Here is a 22,871-nt window from a genome sequence, read left to right on the forward strand (position 1 = left end):
ACGAAAACAGAATGTTTGTTATTGGAAACGCTAAAAATATTTAGAACCTCCCTCTCTGTGAACAGCTGCATAGCCAGCCAAACGCAGCATCACAGGCGGGGACCGCTCCACCACAGCTAAGTGGGGATGCAGGTCCCCATCTAGAGCTGCAGCGGCTGAACAGCAGCCGATCCAGAGGGAGAGGACACAACTGAAGAAGCACCCTAAACAAAAATGAAAGAGAAATAAAGAGTAGACATACTGATAAAAGCAATGAACAAATAAACATTGAAACAAGGTCAATTAAAATAAATCATTGATAACCTCAAATTCATAAAACAAGGTAAAATGGATAAATCAATACAAAATTATAATTAAATCAATGAATAATAGAATAAAAGTAGTAAAATGAGCTGAAGGCCAGGTTAAACAGATGGGTTTTAAGCATTTTCTTAAAAGCATTAATGCTCTCTGCGGCTCTCAGGTCCTCAGGCAGACTGTTCAACAAACGGGGGCCATAGTGCTGAAGGGCAGCCTCTCCGTAGGTTTTGGTTTTTACCGGTTGAATGGTTAAGTGCCAGAGGATCTCAGGTTCCACGAGGGTTCATATTTTACTAAAAGGTCTGACCGTTAAGACATTTAAAAACTGTTAGAAATATCTTAAAATCAATCCTGAAGCATATGGGGAGCCAATGCAGGGATTTTTCTGGAGGAGCTGAAGGTTCTTAATGTTAGTTTTCAGAAGACCAGCAAGCAGGGCGTTACAGTAATCAATTTTACTGACAATAAAACAAAACAAAAAAGCCGAGTGGGTGCGGCACGGCTGCACATGAGGCCACAGGAGGGAGCCCTTGCGTTATCCCCGCCCACCAGTGTCTCAACGCGGAAGCTGCTCTGCCCGCTCTCGGACAAAACACAGCAATGGCGACACTGCGGGTCGCCAGACTGGGTCATAAGGACTGTCACCAAAGGTTACAGGCTCCAGTTTGCAACCCCCCCTTCCCTTTTCAATGGTATACTGCAGTTGCAGGCCAGGGGGCAAAACGCACGCATTTTGCAGGAAGAGATCAAAACACTGCAAAACAAAAGAGCCATTCAGCTAGTGCCACCGGAGCAGGCGCACAGTGGTTTCTACTCCAGATACTTCCTGGTCCCAAAACGGGGTATGCTTAGATTTGAAAGACGTATATTTTTACGTCCCTATATACCCCCTCACAGAAAGTATCTCAGATTTTCCTTTCGAGGGAAGATTTACAGATTTTTAGTGCTCCCTTTCGGACTCTCACTGAGTCCGCGGGGGTTTGTGAAATGCAAGGAGGCCGCCGTCGCAACCATGAGCCCCACCCACCATGGTCACCAGCGGGTGCTTGCTTCGGTGACGTGCATTCTCGCCCTACACAAGTGCAGGGATGTCTCTTTCCTTACCACGGGGGTTGTCATGGGAACCGTGCAAACAAGACAGGTGATCACCACAGACGCCTCCCTGACAGGCTGGGGAGCCACTCACGAGGGCAGGATGGTGAACGGTCTGTGGGGCTCTCACATGCAATCAGTTCACATAAACTGCTTGGAACTCTTGGCGGTGTCTCTTGCACTGAAACATTTCTTAGCCTTCCTGAAAGGGCGCCATGTTTTAGTCAGGACCGACAATACCACAGTGGTGGCTTATATCAACAGACAAGGAGGGCTGCGCTCATTGCAGTTGCACACGCTAGCACACAGACTGATTATGTGGAGCAGCTCCCGACTTCTGTCGCTGCGGGCCATCCATGTACCGGGGATAATGAACCGGGGAGCCGACCTGCTCTCCAGAGGAAACCCACGTTACAGGGAATGGAAGCTCCACAACCAGGTGGTAGCCCAGATGTGGAGCATTTACGGTCAAGCAGAGGTCGATCTTTTTGCATCAGCGGAAAACGCTCAGTGTCAGATGTTCTACTGTCCGACGGACCAGAGCGCCCCCCTGGGGGTGGACTTCTGTATGCGTTCCCACCGTTGGAGTTGATTGCCCCTACCCTCACCAGTGTTGGAGAGGGGAAACAGTCTCTCATCCTCTTAGCCCCTTGGTGGCCCGGGAAACACTGGCTAGCGGACATCTTTCAGATGCTGCACAACCAACCGTGGCCTCTGCCTTTACGCAGGGACCTCCTGTCGCAGGCCCGCGGGGAAATTTTTCCCCTTCATCCGGAACGCCTGGCTCTGTGGGCCTGGCCCGTGAGAGGCTAAATCTCATGGCAGCGGGACTCCCACAGAATGTCGTGGACACGATCCAGAGTACCAGGGCGCGGTCTACTCGCTCCGCCTACAGCGCCAAATGGGGTGTTTTTGAGGCATGGTGCGCAAAATGGCCGTAGTGCCTTTCCAGAGCCCCGTCCCAGTCATTCTATCGTTCCTTTAGGAACTGATTGAAAAAGGTTTGTCCTTTTCCACCATTGAAGTGTGTCTGGTGGCCATATCCGCCTGTCACATAGGTCTTAATGACAAAACAGTGGGCCAGCATCCGCTTATTTGTCAGTTTATGAGGGGTCCACGTCGGCTCCGACCGGTGTCGAAAAGCCTTGTTGCTCCTTGGGATTTACCGGTGGTGCTAGACGCACTGTCGTGCGCACCGTTTGAGCCACTGAGACAGGTGAACCTCAAAGCGCTCTCTTTTAAAACAGCTCTGCTTATTGCACTAGCTTCTGCTAAACGAGTAAGCGAAATCCATGCGTTGACAGTTCACCCGTCCTGTTTGCAGTTCTCCAGAGGGGATTCTAAGGTTTTGTTGAAACTGAATCAGGCATTTACGCCCAAAGTTTTCAACCCTGCCATACCTTACCACCCCATTGAGTTTTTGGCATTTAACCCGCCTCCTTTTTCCTCGACGGAGGATTCAGGAGGCTTCACACACTGTGTCCTGTGCGGGCGCTGCGCATGTATGTGGAGAGGACTGCTGGCTTCAGAAAATCTGAGCAGCTGTTTGTGTCGTGGGCTTCTCCTCACACAGGTAAGCCCATAACCAAACAACGCCTGTCACACTGGGTTGTAGGCGCTATAACCATGGCTTATAAAAGCAAGGGGTTAACACCCCCGGCGGGCCTGCGCGCTCATTCCACTCGTTTCATGGCATCATCATGGGCAGTTTTTCATGGCATTTCTCTGGATGACGTGTGCACGGCTGCCAGTTGGGCTACACCTCACACCTTCATCAGATTTCATAGATTGGATGTCACTAGACCAGGGGTGCCTCACGCAGTGCTAGGTGTGGGGTCCACACCTACACCTGCTCTCTGTTGGTCTTCGGGGTAAGCTTATCTGGCAAAACGGGAGTCTCTACATCCCAGAGTGAGATACCGAAACGAATGTTGCAAGAGAACGTTAGGTTAAGAACTTAACCCATGAGTGAGGTATCTCACCAGATCCCCCTCCTTGCCTGGAGCGAAAGGGGTGCGCTTACTTAGAATGAGGAGAAAAGATGGCGTCAGGCTCTTATACCAGGATAAAGTCCCGCCTCCTGAGAGCAGACGTCACCTTCTGTCTGCCAGTCAAGACTGGCGTAATGTAAAAGAACTTCTGGGGGACAGCGCAGGGGGCGTGTCCCATAGTGAGATACCTCACTCATGTTTCAGAGAACCGGGGTCAAGTTCTTAACCTAACGTTTCAGTGCTGTGAGAGGGGCGGAAACCAGACTGCAAAGGTTCAAGAAGATTATTATGTTCTGAATAATCATTGAGTTGGGAGGCAACTATTTTCTCAAGCATTTATGAAAGAAGGGAAGGTTAGAGATTGGACGGAGATTAATGAATAATTTGGGATCTGAACTAGGTTTATTCAGGATGGGTTCAACAGTTGCCATTTTAAAAAGTGATGGGACAGGGAGTAATTCAGGGTAAAACCACCTCTGAATGAAGAATACTATTTCAAAACGTGGTATTAACTGGCTTTGCCCTGAAATTCCACCATAAGACCAGCCTGTTTCTTTCCTCCATCTGTCCTGATTCTTTTTCTCTTTTCTCGTCTTTCTCTCCATCCTCACAGCTGTATGATATAAACTTTGTGTTAGGAAGATTTAAAAAGAATACAGTGCCTAAATTATATGTAAAAATAGAAAATAGTTTTTATTGTAAATGACATTTTTGTTGGATATCAATTAGTGGTGGGATAGAATAGATTTCTTTATTGTTGTTAAAAATCTCCAAATGTTCAGCTGAAATCCAAATTTTTGTTCAGCCAAATTGATATTAAAAGCAATAAGCTGTAAACTAAATAGTGACTCAATAAACAATAATCCATTAAAAATGTAACAATATAGAAAGAACCAAAAACACCATTTAACCCACCATCACACACACTTCTCCCTTCTTCTTCAAATAGGAGCAGCTATCATCATTATTTAGTGCTGTTACAGTCATAGAATAAAAACTTTTTCAGTGTTTTGTATCTAGTTACAGAAATTGTTCATGTCTAAAGGAATTTCTTTGGATATGTAGGCTATTTTTTATGCATATGCGTGTGTCCATTTCCATTCTAATTTATTCTTTTAATTTTTGATTGTTTTTATTTATTTTTGTTTTATTTTCATTTAATTAATGAACTAATATCCAATCTATGTTCAATATATCTATATATATTTAAATGTCTTTTTGTTTGTTTGATGTCTTTATTACGTCATGATCAGTGATGTCATCATTAGTCATGTCATCTGATATCATCATCTGACATAATAATCTAACACTATGATGTCATCAGTGATGTAATTTTTGCTCATATTACCAAATCAGATTTTTCCCTTTATAGATCTTTGAAAGTCAGGAAAAATAATCCTAACTTAGCAGTTAAGTGAACCTTTCACCAGTAGAGACCCACGTTTCGCACAGTGAATTTTTTTGAGTTCTTTCTGAGTTATCAAAGCAAAAAGATGAATAACCCTAAAGTATTCATGCCTGAATTAACTTTGACCAAGATTTCAGGCGCCAAAGCTTTTTCCTTCCATTTTAAGTATTGCTCTTTTATCCATTCCAAGAGATCCTTTGAACTTTGGGCTCACCGCAAAGATTGCAGATTTCAGCTGCTGGCTCACTTCCGAAGAATTGACCCAGCTGTGATTTCAAACCAAGGAACGGCAACATCCAAGAACAAAGTGGACACCCAGAATGTGTTCTCCTTTAGTTTTGGAAACATAGATTCAATCAATGACAAGAATTCTTCCAAACAGTGGGTTCAGCGTAAATTTAGCAAGGATCAATTACTTGCTCGTTTCCGAGGAATCAGTGAACCCGTGTACACAAAAGAAGAAAGAACAAGTGAAATGTTGAGACGAAGCTACAGAGCAAATATTCGTGACCAAATCAGTTCTTCTAAAACTGTCTGGAATTCACCTGTGGCTGATACCTCAGCAGCTAGACCTAGAATGAGTCCCCCTTCTATTATGGATGATTTGTGTGATAGAATGGCCCTTCTAAAAATAGGTGACCCGGTTAAAAATAAGATACAAGGTAAAATCCAATCTTCAGTGCATACAAAAGGCCCTGTTCAAAAACAGGTGTTTATCCAAAGCCAGGCACACAATCAAAGATACAACACCTATCAAAGGAAGTACCACAACCAAAGATACAACACCTATCAAAGGCAGCCATACAACCAAAGATACAACACCTATCAAAGAAGGGACCCCAATCAAAGATACAAGACCTATCAAAGGAGGGACCCCAATCAAAGATACAACACCTATCAAAGGCAGCCATACAACCAAAGATGCAACACCTATCAAAGGAGGGACCACAATCAAAGATGCAACACCTATCAAAGGAGGGACCACAATCAAAGATACAACACCTATCAAAGGAGGGACCACAATCAAAGATACAACACCTACCACAGGAATTACCAGATTGAAAGACAGGTCCCTATTAAAAGACATTGGCAGATCCAAAGACAGGCCACAGAGGAAAAACACAGGACAATGCAAAAACAGGCTTCAGCCCACAGTCCCCACCCTGTCCAATTGCAGATCTCTTACCAAACACATACTTATTTTCAAAAACAGGCATTTATCCAGGGGCATCAACAAACTCAAAGACAGAGTACCTTTCAAAGAAACTTTTACATTCAAAGACACAACACCTATCAAAGCAACGACCAGAGTCAACGACAGGCCCCATTTCAAAGAAAGGACTGTATTAAAAGACAGGACCCTACCCACATACAGGTTCAAAGACATGCCTCCAACCTAAACCAAGCCCTCATCCAAAGAAAGGTTCTGATTCCTAACCGACGCCTGAACCAAAGAGAACCGCCTAGCCAAATCTCTGCCCCAATGCAAATAGAAGCCTCACCCCAAAGAAATGAACCTGTCCAAAAACAGCACCCTGTTCCAGAACAGGTCTTCGTCCAAACACAGGCCTCTGTCCAAAGACAGGAACATAATCAAAGTCGGAATACCATTCAAAGAAATGTCTCCAACCTAAACCAAGCCCCTATCCAAAGAAAGGTTCTCATTCCTAACCGACGCCTGAACCAAAGAGAACCGCCTACCCAAATTCCTGCCCCAATGCAAATAGAAGCCTCAGCTCAAAGAAATGAACCTGTCCAAAAACAGCACCCTGTTCCAGAACAGGCCTTCGTCCAAACACAGGCCTCTGTCCAAAGACAGGAACATAGTCAAAGTCGGACTACCATTCAAAGAAATGTCTCCAACCTAAACCAAGCCCCTATCCAAAGAAAGGTTCTGATTCCTAACCGACGCCTGAACCAAAGAGAACAGCCTAGCCAAATTCCTGCCTCAATGCAAATAGAAGCCTCAGCTCAAAGAAATGAACCTGTCCAATTACACCATCCTGTTCCAGAGCAGGTCTTCGTCCAAACACAGGCCTCTGTCCAAAGACAGGAACATAGTCAAAGTTCGACAAGCGTTCTAAGACATTCCTCCAACCTAAACCAAGCCCCCATCCAAAGAAAGGTTCTGATTCCTAAACGACGTCTGATCCAAAGAGAACCGCCTAGCCAAATTCCTGCCCCAATGCAAATAGAAGCCTCAGCTTAAAGAAATGAACCTGTCCAAAAACAGCACCCTGTTCCAGAACAGGCCTTCGTCCAAACACAGGCCTCTGTCCAAAGACAGGAACATAGTCAAAGTTGGACTAGCATTCAAAGACAACAACCCTATCAAAGGCAGGACCAGATTCAAATACAAGCTGCTATTCAAAGAAAGTCCCCAAATACAATGGAGGACTTGATCGATGAAATGTCCTTTTGAAAATTAAATAAATAAATAAAATCAAAGGCATGCCTCTGATCAAATGCATCTCCCAGTTCCAAGTGGGGGTCGGTCCAAGGACAGGCCCAGACGCACAAACCCATACAACACCTAGGTGTGAGATAGTCGTATTTATTTCTTTATGTTTCATTTTATTTTTAAAGGGAAGGCTGCAGTAAGCTTAAACTCTACCTTGTCACTTTTAAAGATGTTTTATATATTTATTTATATATTTATTTTATTATCATTATCACTAGTGCTGTTTTTTCTTTTATTAATATTGTATGTTTTATTATTATGTACTTTACTGTTCCATGTTGACAACTGTATGCCTGTATGTAGGTTATTGTACATGCATACACACGTGTCCATTTCCATTCTTTTTTCTTCTTTTACTTTTGATTGTATTTATTTATTTATTTTTGTTTTATTTTCAAATCAATCAATAAATTAATATCCAATCTATGTTCAATTAATATTATTATATCAGTATTATTATTGCTGTTGTTGCTATTTTTACTATTGTTGGTTAAATTATTATTATAATAAACAATAATAATAAACGCTATAATAATGGGCAGCAGGGGTTCAGGCAGTTGAGCAGGTTGTCCAATGATGGAAGGTCACTTTGGTGACCAAGCGGCCCCTTTGTCGCTCTGTCCTTGGGCAAGATACTTCACCCTCCTTGCCTCCAGTGTGGCTCCACTGGCGTGTGAATGTGCATGAATGATCCCGGTGATGGTCAGAGGGGCCGTAGGCGCAAACTTGCAGCCACGCCTCTGTCAGTCTGCCCCAGGAGAGCTGTGGCTACAACAGTAGGTAACCATCACCAAGTATGAATGAGGAGTGAATGAATAATGGACACACTGTAAGCGCTTTGAGCGTCTGGAAAAGTGCAGATAAATCTAATCCATAATTATTAAACTTTATTTATATAGCACTTTTCGAAATCATTATTACAAAGTGCTGAACAATTAACACAAGACAAAAGAGCAGGATTAAAAGCAGCATACAGTACGACAAAATGAAACACAGCACACACACAAAACAGTGATAGTGGTTAAAATCAGTCAAATCACTAAAATCAATAATATAAGTTTAAATTTAAGAACCAGTAAAATCATTAAAAGCACGCCTATGGAGGTATGTTTTTAAAAGAGATTCAAAGACTGGTAAGGATTCAGCGAGTCTGATGTCTTCAAATCAAATCATATTGTTATTTTGTAGAACTATACCTATGAAAGAATACGACAAAGTGCTTTACAAAAACCAAAATAAATAATAAAAAAAAGGCATGAAATTAAAAGAACCCCCTCCCCGTACCTACACACATCCTTCCACTTCTCACACCTCCCACCCCCTAACTGATGGGGAAGACAATGAGAAAATAGGCTGAGCACGAAAACAGAATGTTTGTTATTGGAAACGCTAAAAATATTTAGAACCTCCCTCTCTGTGAACAGCTGCATAGCCAGCCAAACGCAGCATCACAGGCGGGGACCGCTCCACCACAGCTAAGTGGGGATGCAGGTCCCCATCTAGAGCTGCAGCGGCTGAACAGCAGCCGATCCAGAGGGAGAGGACACAACTGAAGAAGCACCCTAAACAAAAATGAAAGAGAAATAAAGAGTAGACATACTGATAAAAGCAATGAACAAATAAACATTGAAACAAGGTCAATTAAAATAAATCATTGATAACCTCAAATTCATAAAACAAGGTAAAATGGATAAATCAATACAAAATTATAATTAAATCAATGAATAATAGAATAAAAGTAGTAAAATGAGCTGAAGGCCAGGTTAAACAGATGGGTTTTAAGCATTTTCTTAAAAGCATTAATGCTCTCTGCGGCTCTCAGGTCCTCAGGCAGACTGTTCAACAAACGGGGGCCATAGTGCTGAAGGGCAGCCTCTCCGTAGGTTTTGGTTTTTACCGGTTGAATGGTTAAGTGCCAGAGGATCTCAGGTTCCACGAGGGTTCATATTTTACTAAAAGGTCTGACCGTTAAGACATTTAAAAACTGTTAGAAATATCTTAAAATCAATCCTGAAGCATATGGGGAGCCAATGCAGGGATTTTTCTGGAGGAGCTGAAGGTTCTTAATGTTAGTTTTCAGAAGACCAGCAAGCAGGGCGTTACAGTAATCAATTTTACTGACAATAAAACAAAACAAAAAAGCCGAGTGGGTGCGGCACGGCTGCACATGAGGCCACAGGAGGGAGCCCTTGCGTTATCCCCGCCCACCAGTGTCTCAACGCGGAAGCTGCTCTGCCCGCTCTCGGACAAAACACAGCAATGGCGACACTGCGGGTCGCCAGACTGGGTCATAAGGACTGTCACCAAAGGTTACAGGCTCCAGTTTGCAACCCCCCCTTCCCTTTTCAATGGTATACTGCAGTTGCAGGCCAGGGGGCAAAACGCACGCATTTTGCAGGAAGAGATCAAAACACTGCAAAACAAAAGAGCCATTCAGCTAGTGCCACCGGAGCAGGCGCACAGTGGTTTCTACTCCAGATACTTCCTGGTCCCAAAACGGGGTATGCTTAGATTTGAAAGACGTATATTTTTACGTCCCTATATACCCCCCTCACAGAAAGTATCTCAGATTTTCCTTTCGAGGGAAGATTTACAGATTTTTAGTGCTCCCTTTCGGACTCTCACTGAGTCCGCGGGGGTTTGTGAAATGCAAGGAGGCCGCCGTCGCAACCATGAGCCCCACCCACCATGGTCACCAGCGGGTGCTTGCTTCGGTGACGTGCATTCTCGCCCTACACAAGTGCAGGGATGTCTCTTTCCTTACCACGGGGGTTGTCATGGGAACCGTGCAAACAAGACAGGTGATCACCACAGACGCCTCCCTGACAGGCTGGGGAGCCACTCACGAGGGCAGGATGGTGAACGGTCTGTGGGGCTCTCACATGCAATCAGTTCACATAAACTGCTTGGAACTCTTGGCGGTGTCTCTTGCACTGAAACATTTCTTAGCCTTCCTGAAAGGGCGCCATGTTTTAGTCAGGACCGACAATACCACAGTGGTGGCTTATATCAACAGACAAGGAGGGCTGCGCTCATTGCAGTTGCACACGCTAGCACACAGACTGATTATGTGGAGCAGCTCCCGACTTCTGTCGCTGCGGGCCATCCATGTACCGGGGATAATGAACCGGGGAGCCGACCTGCTCTCCAGAGGAAACCCACGTTACAGGGAATGGAAGCTCCACAACCAGGTGGTAGCCCAGATGTGGAGCATTTACGGTCAAGCAGAGGTCGATCTTTTTGCATCAGCGGAAAACGCTCAGTGTCAGATGTTCTACTGTCCGACGGACCAGAGCGCCCCCCTGGGGGTGGACTTCTGTATGCGTTCCCACCGTTGGAGTTGATTGCCCCTACCCTCACCAGTGTTGGAGAGGGGAAACAGTCTCTCATCCTCTTAGCCCCTTGGTGGCCCGGGAAACACTGGCTAGCGGACATCTTTCAGATGCTGCACAACCAACCGTGGCCTCTGCCTTTACGCAGGGACCTCCTGTCGCAGGCCCGCGGGGAAATTTTTCCCCTTCATCCGGAACGCCTGGCTCTGTGGGCCTGGCCCGTGAGAGGCTAAATCTCATGGCAGCGGGACTCCCACAGAATGTCGTGGACACGATCCAGAGTACCAGGGCGCGGTCTACTCGCTCCGCCTACAGCGCCAAATGGGGTGTTTTTGAGGCATGGTGCGCAAAATGGCCGTAGTGCCTTTCCAGAGCCCCGTCCCAGTCATTCTATCGTTCCTTTAGGAACTGATTGAAAAAGGTTTGTCCTTTTCCACCATTGAAGTGTGTCTGGTGGCCATATCCGCCTGTCACATAGGTCTTAATGACAAAACAGTGGGCCAGCATCCGCTTATTTGTCAGTTTATGAGGGGTCCACGTCGGCTCCGACCGGTGTCGAAAAGCCTTGTTGCTCCTTGGGATTTACCGGTGGTGCTAGACGCACTGTCGTGCGCACCGTTTGAGCCACTGAGACAGGTGAACCTCAAAGCGCTCTCTTTTAAAACAGCTCTGCTTATTGCACTAGCTTCTGCTAAACGAGTAAGCGAAATCCATGCGTTGACAGTTCACCCGTCCTGTTTGCAGTTCTCCAGAGGGGATTCTAAGGTTTTGTTGAAACTGAATCAGGCATTTACGCCCAAAGTTTTCAACCCTGCCATACCTTACCACCCCATTGAGTTTTTGGCATTTAACCCGCCTCCTTTTTCCTCGACGGAGGATTCAGGAGGCTTCACACACTGTGTCCTGTGCGGGCGCTGCGCATGTATGTGGAGAGGACTGCTGGCTTCAGAAAATCTGAGCAGCTGTTTGTGTCGTGGGCTTCTCCTCACACAGGTAAGCCCATAACCAAACAACGCCTGTCACACTGGGTTGTAGGCGCTATAACCATGGCTTATAAAAGCAAGGGGTTAACACCCCCGGCGGGCCTGCGCGCTCATTCCACTCGTTTCATGGCATCATCATGGGCAGTTTTTCATGGCATTTCTCTGGATGACGTGTGCACGGCTGCCAGTTGGGCTACACCTCACACCTTCATCAGATTTCATAGATTGGATGTCACTAGACCAGGGGTGCCTCACGCAGTGCTAGGTGTGGGGTCCACACCTACACCTGCTCTCTGTTGGTCTTCGGGGTAAGCTTATCTGGCAAAACGGGAGTCTCTACATCCCAGAGTGAGATACCGAAACGAATGTTGCAAGAGAACGTTAGGTTAAGAACTTAACCCATGAGTGAGGTATCTCACCAGATCCCCCTCCTTGCCTGGAGCGAAAGGGGTGCGCTTACTTAGAATGAGGAGAAAAGATGGCGTCAGGCTCTTATACCAGGATAAAGTCCCGCCTCCTGAGAGCAGACGTCACCTTCTGTCTGCCAGTCAAGACTGGCGTAATGTAAAAGAACTTCTGGGGGACAGCGCAGGGGGCGTGTCCCATAGTGAGATACCTCACTCATGTTTCAGAGAACCGGGGTCAAGTTCTTAACCTAACGTTTCAGTGCTGTGAGAGGGGCGGAAACCAGACTGCAAAGGTTCAAGAAGATTATTATGTTCTGAATAATCATTGAGTTGGGAGGCAACTATTTTCTCAAGCATTTATGAAAGAAGGGAAGGTTAGAGATTGGACGGAGATTAATGAATAATTTGGGATCTGAACTAGGTTTATTCAGGATGGGTTCAACAGTTGCCATTTTAAAAAGTGATGGGACAGGGAGTAATTCAGGGTAAAACCACCTCTGAATGAAGAATACTATTTCAAAACGTGGTATTAACTGGCTTTGCCCTGAAATTCCACCATAAGACCAGCCTGTTTCTTTCCTCCATCTGTCCTGATTCTTTTTCTCTTTTCTCGTCTTTCTCTCCATCCTCACAGCTGTATGATATAAACTTTGTGTTAGGAAGATTTAAAAAGAATACAGTGCCTAAATTATATGTAAAAATAGAAAATAGTTTTTATTGTAAATGACATTTTTGTTGGATATCAATTAGTGGTGGGATAGAATAGATTTCTTTATTGTTGTTAAAAATCTCCAAATGTTCAGCTGAAATCCAAATTTTTGTTCAGCCAAATTGATATTAAAAGCAATAAGCTGTAAACTAAATAGTGACTCAATAAACAATAATCCATTAAAAATGTAACAATATAGAAAGAACCAAAAACACCATTTAACCCACCATCACACACACTTCTCCCTTCTTCTTCAAATAGGAGCAGCTATCATCATTATTTAGTGCTGTTACAGTCATAGAATAAAAACTTTTTCAGTGTTTTGTATCTAGTTACAGAAATTGTTCATGTCTAAAGGAATTTCTTTGGATATGTAGGCTATTTTTTATGCATATGCGTGTGTCCATTTCCATTCTAATTTATTCTTTTAATTTTTGATTGTTTTTATTTATTTTTGTTTTATTTTCATTTAATTAATGAACTAATATCCAATCTATGTTCAATATATCTATATATATTTAAATGTCTTTTTGTTTGTTTGATGTCTTTATTACGTCATGATCAGTGATGTCATCATTAGTCATGTCATCTGATATCATCATCTGACATAATAATCTAACACTATGATGTCATCAGTGATGTAATTTTTGCTCATATTACCAAATCAGATTTTTCCCTTTATAGATCTTTGAAAGTCAGGAAAAATAATCCTAACTTAGCAGTTAAGTGAACCTTTAACCAGTAGAGACCCACGTTTCGCACAGTGAATTTGTTTGAGTTCTTTCTGAGTTATCAAAGCAAAAAGATGAATAACCCTAAAGTATTCATGCCTGAATTAACTTTGACCAAGATTTCAGGCGCCAAAGCTTTTTCCTTCCATTTTAAGTATTGCTCTTTTATCCATTCAAAGAGATCCTTTGAACTTTGGGCTCACCGCAAAGATTGCAGATTTCAGCTGCTGGCTCACTTCCGAAGAATTGACCCAGCTGTGATTTCAAACCAAGGAACGGCAACATCCAAGAACCAAGTGGACACCCAGAATGTGTTCTCCTTCAGTTTTGGAAACATAGATTCAATCAATGACAAGAATTCTTCCAAACAGTGGGTTCAGCGTAAATTTAGCAAGGATCAATTACTTGCTCGTTTCCGAGGAATCAGTGAACCCGTGTACACAAAAGAAGAAAGAACAAGTGAAATGTTGAGACGAAGCTACAGAGCAAATATTCGTGACCAAATCAGTTCTTCTAAAACTGTCTGGAATTCACCTGTGGCTGATACCTCAGCAGCTAGACCTAGAATGAGTCCCCCTTCTATTATGGATGATTTGTGTGATAGAATGGCCCTTCTAAAAATAGGTGACCCGGTTAAAAATAAGATACAAGGCAAAATCCAATCTTCAGTGCATACAAAAGGCCCTGTTCAAAAACAGGTGTTTATCCAAAGCCAGGCACACAATCAAAGATACAACACCTATCAAAGGAAGTACCACAACCAAAGATACAACACCTATCAAAGGCAGCCATACAACCAAAGATACAACACCTATCAAAGAAGGGACCCCAATCAAAGATACAAGACCTATCAAAGGAGGGACCCCAATCAAAGATACAACACCTATCAAAGGCAGCCATACAACCAAAGATGCAACACCTATCAAAGGAGGGACCACAATCAAAGATGCAACACCTATCAAAGGAGGGACCACAATCAAAGATACAACACCTATCAAAGGAGGGACCACAATCAAAGATACAACACCTATCACAGGAATTACCAGATTGAAAGACAGGTCCCTATTAAAAGACATTGGCAGATCCAAAGACAGGCCACAGAGGAAAAACACAGGACAATGCAAAAACAAGCTTCAGCCCACAGTCCCCACCCTGTCCAATTGCAGATCTCTTACCAAACACATACTCATGTTCAAAAACAGGCATTTATCCAGGGGCATCAACAAACTCAAAGACAGAGTACCTTTCAAAGAAACTTTTACATTCAAAGACACAACACCTATCAAAGCAACGACCAGAGTCAACGACAGGCCCCATTTCAAAGAAAGGACTGTATTAAAAGACAGGACCCTACCCAAATACAGGTTCAAAGACATGCCTCCAACCTAAACCAAGCCCCCATCCAAAGAAAGGTTCTCATTCCTAACCGACGCCTGAACCAAAGAGAACCGCCTAGCCAAATCTCTGCCCCAGTGCAAATAGAAGCCTCACCCCAAAGAAATGAACCTGTCCAAAAACAGCACCCTGTTCCAGAACAGGTCTTTGTCCAAACACAGGCCTCTGTCCAAAGACAGGAACATAGTCAAAGTCGGACTACCATTCAAAGAAATGTCTCCAACCTAAACCAAGCCTCTATCCAAAGAAAGGTTCTGATTCCTAACCGACGCCTGAACCAAAGAGAACAGCCTAGCCAAATTCCTGCCTCAATGCAAATAGAAGCCTCAGCTCAAAGAAATGAACCTGTCCAATTACACCATCCTGTTCCAGAGCAGGTCTTCGTCCAAACACAGGCCTCTGTCCAAAGACAGGAACATAGTCAAAGTTCGACAAGCGTTCTAAGACATTCCTCCAACCTAAACCAAGCCCCCATCCAAAGAAAGGTTCTGATTCCTAAACGACGTCTGATCCAAAGAGAACCGCCTAGCCAAATTCCTGCCCCAATGCAAATAGAAGCCTCAGCTTAAAGAAATGAACCTGTCCAAAAACAGCACCCTGTTCCAGAACAGGCCTTCGTCCAAACACAGGCCTCTGTCCAAAGACAGGAACATAGTCAAAGTTGGACTAGCATTCAAAGACAACAACCCTATCAAAGGCAGGACCAGATTCAAATACAAGCCGCTATTCAAAGAAAGTCCCCAAATACAATGGAGGACTTGATCGATGAAATGTCCTTTTGAAAATTAAATAAATAAATAAAATCAAAGGCATGCCTCTGATCAAATGCATCTCCCAGTTCCAAGTGGGGGTCGGTCCAAGGACAGGCCCAGACGCACAAACCCATACAACACCTAGGTGTGAGATAGTCGTATTTATTTCTTTATGTTTCATTTTATTTTTAAAGGGAAGGCTGCAGTAAGCTTAACCTCTACCTCTAATATATAAAGATGTTTTATATATTTATTTATATATTTATTTTATTATCATTATCACTAGTGCTGTTTTTTCTTTTATTAATATTGTATGTTTTATTATTATGTACTTTACTGTTCCATGTTGACAACTGTATGCCTGTATGTAGGTTATTGTACATGCATACACACGTGTCCATTTCCATTCTTTTTTCTTCTTTTACTTTTGATTGTATTTATTTATTTATTTTTGTTTTATTTTCAAATCAATCAATAAATTAATATCCAATCTATGTTCAATTAATATTATTATATCAGTATTATTATTGCTGTTGTTGCTATTTTTACTATTGTTGGTTAAATTGTTATTATAATAAACAATAATAATAAACGCTATAATAATGGGCAGCAGGGGTTCAGGCAGTTGAGCAGGTTGTCCAATGATGGAAGGTCACTTTGGTGACCAAGCGGCCCCTTTGTCGCTCTGTCCTTGGGGAAGATACTCACCCTCCTTGCCTCCAGTGTGGCTCCACTGGCGTGTGAATGTGCATGAATGATCCCGGTGATGGTCAGAGGGGCCGTAGGCGCAAACTTGCAGCCACGCCTCTGTCAGTCTGCCCCAGGAGAGCTGTGGCTACAACAGTAGGTAACCATCACCAAGTATGAATGAGGAGTGAATGAATAATGGACACACCGTAAGCGCTTTGAGCGTCTGGAAAAGTGCAGATAAATCTAATCCATAATTATTAAACTTTATTTATATAGCACTTTTCGAAATCATTATTACAAAGTGCTGAACAATTAACACAAGACAAAAGAGCAGGATTAAAAGCAGCATACAGTACGACAAAATGAAACACAGCACACACACAAAACAGTGATAGTGGTTAAAATCAGTCAAATCACTAAAATCAATAATATAAGTTTAAATTTAAGAACCAGTAAAATCATTAAAAGCACGCCTATGGAGGTATGTTTTTAAAAGAGATTCAAAGACTGGTAAGGATTCAGCGAGTCTGATGTCTTCAAATCAAATCATATTGTTATTTTGTAGAACTATACCTATGAAAGAATAAGACAAAGTGCTTTACAAAAACCAAAATAAATAATAAAAAAAGGCATGAAATTAAAAGAACCCCCTCCCCGTACCTACACACATCCTTCCACTTCTCACACCTCCCACCCCCTAACTGATGGGGAAGACAATGAGAAAATAGGCTGAGCACGAAAACAGAATGTTTGTTATTGGAAAAGCTAAAAATATTTAGAACCTCCCTCTCTGTGAACAGCTGCATAGCCAGCCAAACGCAGCATCACAGGCGGGGACCGCTCCACCACAGCTAAGTGGGGATGCAGGTCCCCATCTAGAGCTGCAGCGGCTGAACAGCAGCCGATCCAGAGGGAGAGGACACAACTGAAGAAGCACCCTAAACAAAAATGAAAGAGAAATAAAGAGTAGACATACTGATAAAAGCAATGAACAAATAAACATTGAAACAAGGTCAATTAAAATAAATCATTGATAACCTCAAATTTATAAAACAAGGTAAAATGGATAAATCAATACAAAATTATAATTAAATCAATGAATAATAGAATAAAAGTAGTAAAATGAGCTGAAGGCCAGGTTAAACAGATGGGTTTTAAGCATTTTCTTAAAAGCATTAATGCTCTCTGCGGCTCTCAGGTCCTCAGGCAGACTGTTCAACAAACGGGGGCCATGGTACTGAAAAGATGCCTCTCCGTAGGTTTTGGTTTTTACCGGTTGAATGGTTAAGTGCCAGAGGATCTCAGGTTCAACAAGGGTTCATATTTTACTAAAAGGTCTGACCGTTAAGACATTTAAAAACTGTTAAAAGTATCTTAAAATCAATCCTGAAGCATATGGGGAGCCAATGCAGGGATTTTTCTGGAGGAGCTGAAGGTTCTTAATGTTAGTTTTCAGAAGACCAGCAAGCAGGGCGTTACAGTAATCAATTTTACTGATAATAAAAGCATGCATTAGCATCTCCATATTACCAAGAGAGAGTAGTGGGTGGATCCTAGCTTGATTTCTAAGATGATCAAAACCAGCTTTAACCACCTGTTTTATTTTTATTTTATTTTATTTTACCAGGAAATTCCATTGAGATTACATCTCTTTTTCAAGGGAGACCTGGGCCAAAGGGCATCAATACAAAATAAAATACAGTTAAAACAACTGAAATAAAAAGACATTACAAAATACAAATGCAATAAAAATTGAAATGAACAGTAGGACAATGACTAATAGGTTAATTAAAAGTGGTATAGATAGGTCAAGGGTGACATGTGCATGTTTCTTTTAAGAGCGCAGAACGTTTTGCTTTAAAACAATTCAAGGGAATAAGGTCACTTAAATGCAGAGAGTTTTAAATATTATTCCAGGAAAGCGGAGCAGCAATGGAAAAGGCTGTTTTTCCTAATTCACTGAGGAATCTAGGGACACAAAGAAGCAATTTGAGCGAGGAACGAGAGTTATATATATTGTTAACAGGAGAAAGAAGACGGCACAGATATTGAGGTAGTTTGCTGAGAATGGCCTTGTAGGTGAATATTAGCCAGTGTTTCTGTTGCCTGACTTTGAGTGAAGACCAAGAGAGCAGAGAGTACAGTACACAATGGTGGGTTCTGTATGCAGAGTTTGTGATAAAACGCAGGGCACTGTGATAAACTGTGTCCAGACTACGGAGAGTTGACGAGGCAGCATTCATATACAGATTGTCCCCATAATCCAAAATTGGGAGGAAAGTGCTCTGAACAAGTGTTTTCCTCACACCTGGGCTTAGACAAGATTTATTTCTGTAGTAGAAACCCAGAAGTGCTTTTAGCTTTTTTAGCAAGTGGTCAGTGTGAGAGTTAAAAGACAATTTGTCATCAATCCACACACCCAGATATTTATATGAGGACACTTTTTCAATTTCCACCCCTTCCAAAGTATGAAAATCCGCCTACAGTACATCATGTGAACGAGACCTGGAAAAAATCATGAATTGTGTCTTTTTAGCAATTTAAGGTCAACTGTAATTGATGAAGAGAATACTGAAGTTTATTGAAGGCTTCCTGAAGCTCATTTACAGCAAGATTAAACGAGCGATAAAGTATAAAAAAGGATCAAAGTTCTGGGATAGTGTTCCAGAGTTTTGGGGCTCTTACAGCAAAGGCACCGTCTCCCTTGGTCTTGAATCTGGATCGTGGGGGTTGTTAAAAAGCCTTTTGCCGAAGATCTAAGATTGCGACCAGGTATATAAGGATCGAGAAGAACAACTAGATACTTAGGGGCCAGACCACAGCGGGCTTTAAAAGCAATCATTAAAATTTATTTTTAAACGGACTGGGAGCCAGTGCAGAGACGCTAAAACTGGAGTGATGTGATCTCTCATTCTGGTTTTGGTTAGGAGTCTGGCGCCAGCATTTTGGACTAACTGGAGTTTATACACCATCTGCTGTGAAAGGCATGTGTAGAGTGCGTTACAATAGTCCAAACGGGAACAAATAAAAGCGTGAATCACCATCTCAAGACATTTCTTTGATAGGAAAGGGATTATCCTGTATAATCTGTGTATTTGCCAGAAACAAGATTTGACATGAGTCTCCAAATTCAAATCAGTATCAAAGATCCCCCCCAGATTTCTGCATTTTGTAGAAACATTCTTAGACAGATTCTAATTTCTGAGCCTCATCGTTTTGGGCCCTGCAACAACAACGCTGCCGAAGAAAACTTTATTTTGGTCGATGACCAAAACTGAAGTTGGCCCAAATGTTGCAAATGACGTCATTGTTTGTTTTTTAAGGTTTTCTTCTTAAACGTTTGCTCTGCCTTAACTTGTAACATTTGTTGTGATTCGTGTGTCTGTCTGCTCTGCTGTAACACGAAGGTTTTGTTGTGTTTTGTTATTGTATAATTAGTTCATAAATGTTAAATGAGCTGTGATGGTTATACAGCTGCAGCCATAACATGCTACTGGGGCAAATAACTTCAGATTGGCCATTACTTTACTTTTCCTACGTAGCTGTATTTTTGCCATGCTATGGTCTTTTATTTTTATGTTAAGAAAACTGTTCTAAGGCTTTTGTATAAATTCCTTATTTTCAATGACAATAAAACAAGTCAGTTGACATGGACAAAGGCTACGTTCACACCGCAGGCTGAAACGACCCAATTCCGATTTTCTTGCCCCTATGGCCGCATTTACACTGCTTGGTTCAAGTGCCCCAATTCAGATTTTTCCTCTCACGTGGCACAGATCGGATATGACCGGTGAACGTGTAAGCAGGACAAAAGCGCATGGATTCCGTTTTTCTCAGATCGGATTCAGGCCTCATTCATATGTGGAAATAAATCAGATATGAATCGGATACGTGCGTTTGCGTATGCCATGTAAGCAGACAAATCGGATATTCCCCAGTGAATGCGAGTCGTACGTCTGTGACATCAACTCAGGACACCACCAACTGAGATCACATGACTTATTAAGGTGCTTCTGTGCGCTGATTTTGTATTTTAGGACAGCTGGAGCCCCATCAGCGTGTTACCTTTCAGCCTCAGGCTTCAGACCGTAGTCGGAAACCGCTGTTATTTCCGGTCTGGTCCCGGTCGGGATGCAAATGGTAACTAATCAAGCGGGACACCGTTGCTCTGGAACAGGCTAGAAGCCGTTTATTTCTTTGCTTGGATCAAACTGTTAGTCCAGCACAACGTCTGCAAACACTTCCTCATTCAAAACTCTGAGAGAGCACATAAGCTGGCCGAGCCTCATCCTGGAGCGCCCAAGGCAACGCCTCCTTCTGTAGCTGCGTTGCCTCCATGACAACCGCAGTCACACAAAAAAACACAACAAAAAAGGGGATGGTTTCGCCATGCTAAACGTTTGCCGTTTGGACCAACACACATCTTCTAAATGTGCTTTTATTACTGTTATGATTATTATCAAGGGCCTGCTCGCTCATAATGTTTTAAATCAGTGCTCAGGTCCGCCGAAGTTGGAAATTCTGCTACGTTACGTAGTCCTCAGAGCGTCTACGTTTGATTGTTTCAGCATTGTATAGTGTAAATGCAAAAATCTGATATGGGTCACTTTTAAAAGATGAGATAAGCGGGTCATCAAAAAAATTAGTCAGAAATCGGATTTGGGCGTCAAGACCTGCAGTGTTTATGCTGCAGGTCTTGTCTATATCTAATTGTATATTATATCTAATCTTTTCATGACAGTCTGAACAACACAGATCCGATCTTTTCAAATGCGACCTCCGTCTGAACGGCCAGGCCACATGAATCCGACCCGTACATCATCGATACGCTACAAACGTCATCATTCTGCGTTGAAGGCGGGAACGAGAACATCAACCATGGCTGACGATGCTGCTGAGACCAGTCAGTGGAAGGGAAGCGAGGTCCCTGATTGGATTAATATTTGGGGTGACAGCTCTATTCAGGCCAAACTCCAGGGCTCTTATCACAACCGGGCGGTTTTTGAAAAAATTTCCAGCGAAATGGCCGAGGGTGATGTTGAACCTTTCCCACGATTACTTTTTTTTTCCCTTTCCGACCGTGGTAAGAAGCACTGGGGACAGAAGGCGGATCCTCCTTCAGGGTTCACTTACCCGTTCGGACCCTTACATTCTCCATAACCATTCTCCTCTCTCCTACACACACACACACACACACACACACACACTCGCGCGCGCGGCCGCAGCACATAAACATCCCCATTCCACAACAGTGGGTACAGAGGTTAGGATGAGGGAGGAAATATCATTGTTATCAGGCAGTTGATAGGAGGAAAACGTGATTGAGAGAGAACGAGTCAGGGATGGGAGGAAGGAGGGAAAAGCTAAGCTGTTGATGGATGACTTGAATTTGCTGAATAAAGAATGACATGAGGGAGTTGCAGGTTTCAGTAGAAAAGAAATGGGGAGGGAGAGAGTCAGGGGGGTTAAAAATAGTGTTCATCAAAGAAAAGAGTTTTGGAGTTACCTTTTTTGTGGAGATGAGTTCAGAAAAATAGTTTGTTTTTGTGGTAGAAACCAGGTCCTTATACTGAGAGAGATATAAAGTATAGATTTCTTTGTGAACGGTTAAGCCAGTTCTTTTATAGAGTCGCTCAAGCTGGCGACCTTTGGCCTTCATGTGACGGCGCTCAGGGGTGAACCAGGGAGCAGATTTGGAGAAGGAGACAGGGCGAATTTTGACTGGAGCAAGAAGATGGAGAGAATCAGAAAGAAGGTTGTTGTAAGAGGAGACGAGTTCATCAGGGTTTGGTGTGTTAGGGATTGGAATATCGCGTATGATTGAGGAAAGTGCATTCACATTGATATTTTTAAAATTACAAAAAGAAATGAGGTGGGAGGGTTTAGCGACAGATATTTTCGTTTTCAAATAGACAAAATCACGGACAAGAAAAACAAACAGTTCAGGTGCTCGTTTGACCATTACAAAACACAATGAAAAAGGAAGAGTAAATTAATAATTGCCGGTTACATTCTATTCAATATGAATTTACATATTCCATTTCCAAATGGGGCATAAAGAAAAGAAAAAAAACCACAAAGTTTCTATTTGGACACTTTTACCCCAAAACTGATTGGAAAGTGGAATTAAATTGTCTCATTTTATACACTGTGATTCTCTTACTACAGCTACCGTCCTTGAAATAGGAAAACACTTTCTACTCACTTGGAAGAAGTATTGTGGCATTTTATTTCCTTCCTTATAATCTGAGGTATGCTCTGATCTCCCTCCTGGTATAAAGCAAATAACACACTGCATCCTGTTTTTGTCCAGGAACTGTTACTTGAAGTTGCCAGGAGTTTTCTGTCAAAGAGTTCATGTTTTCACTGGAGTTCCTAATAACTGCAAAGAAGACAGAAGGAGAAAATTAAAGCCTTTTGTGTTTGATTAAAAAAACAAAGAACTGCTAGTTGAAGAACGTGCCAGTAAAAACTTATAGTTGTAGACAATATTTGTCACATTGCTTCTGATTACAGTTGCAGACTGCAAGAGTCATTTCCTGTGAAGTGACGTGTTTTGCCACTTTGTCTTTATTTGTGGTTTTATCTGTAACCGGAAGGGTAGACTTGGTTGCCATAGA

The 22,871-nt window shown here is 42.7% G+C and overlaps 2 pseudogenes; both read left to right on the top strand.

Annotated features, from left to right (window-relative positions):
• Window positions 1-1,312: 1,312 nt before the first annotated feature.
• Window positions 1,313-2,327, top strand: LOC105358605 (annotated as a pseudogene).
• Window positions 2,328-9,924: 7,597 nt separating this feature from the next.
• On the top strand, window positions 9,925-10,939 carry LOC111948789 (annotated as a pseudogene).
• Window positions 10,940-22,871: the final 11,932 nt, after the last annotated feature.

Source organism: Oryzias latipes, chromosome 15 (genome assembly GCF_002234675.1).
Source record: "Oryzias latipes chromosome 15, ASM223467v1".
NCBI lineage: Eukaryota > Metazoa > Chordata > Actinopteri > Beloniformes > Adrianichthyidae > Oryzias > Oryzias latipes.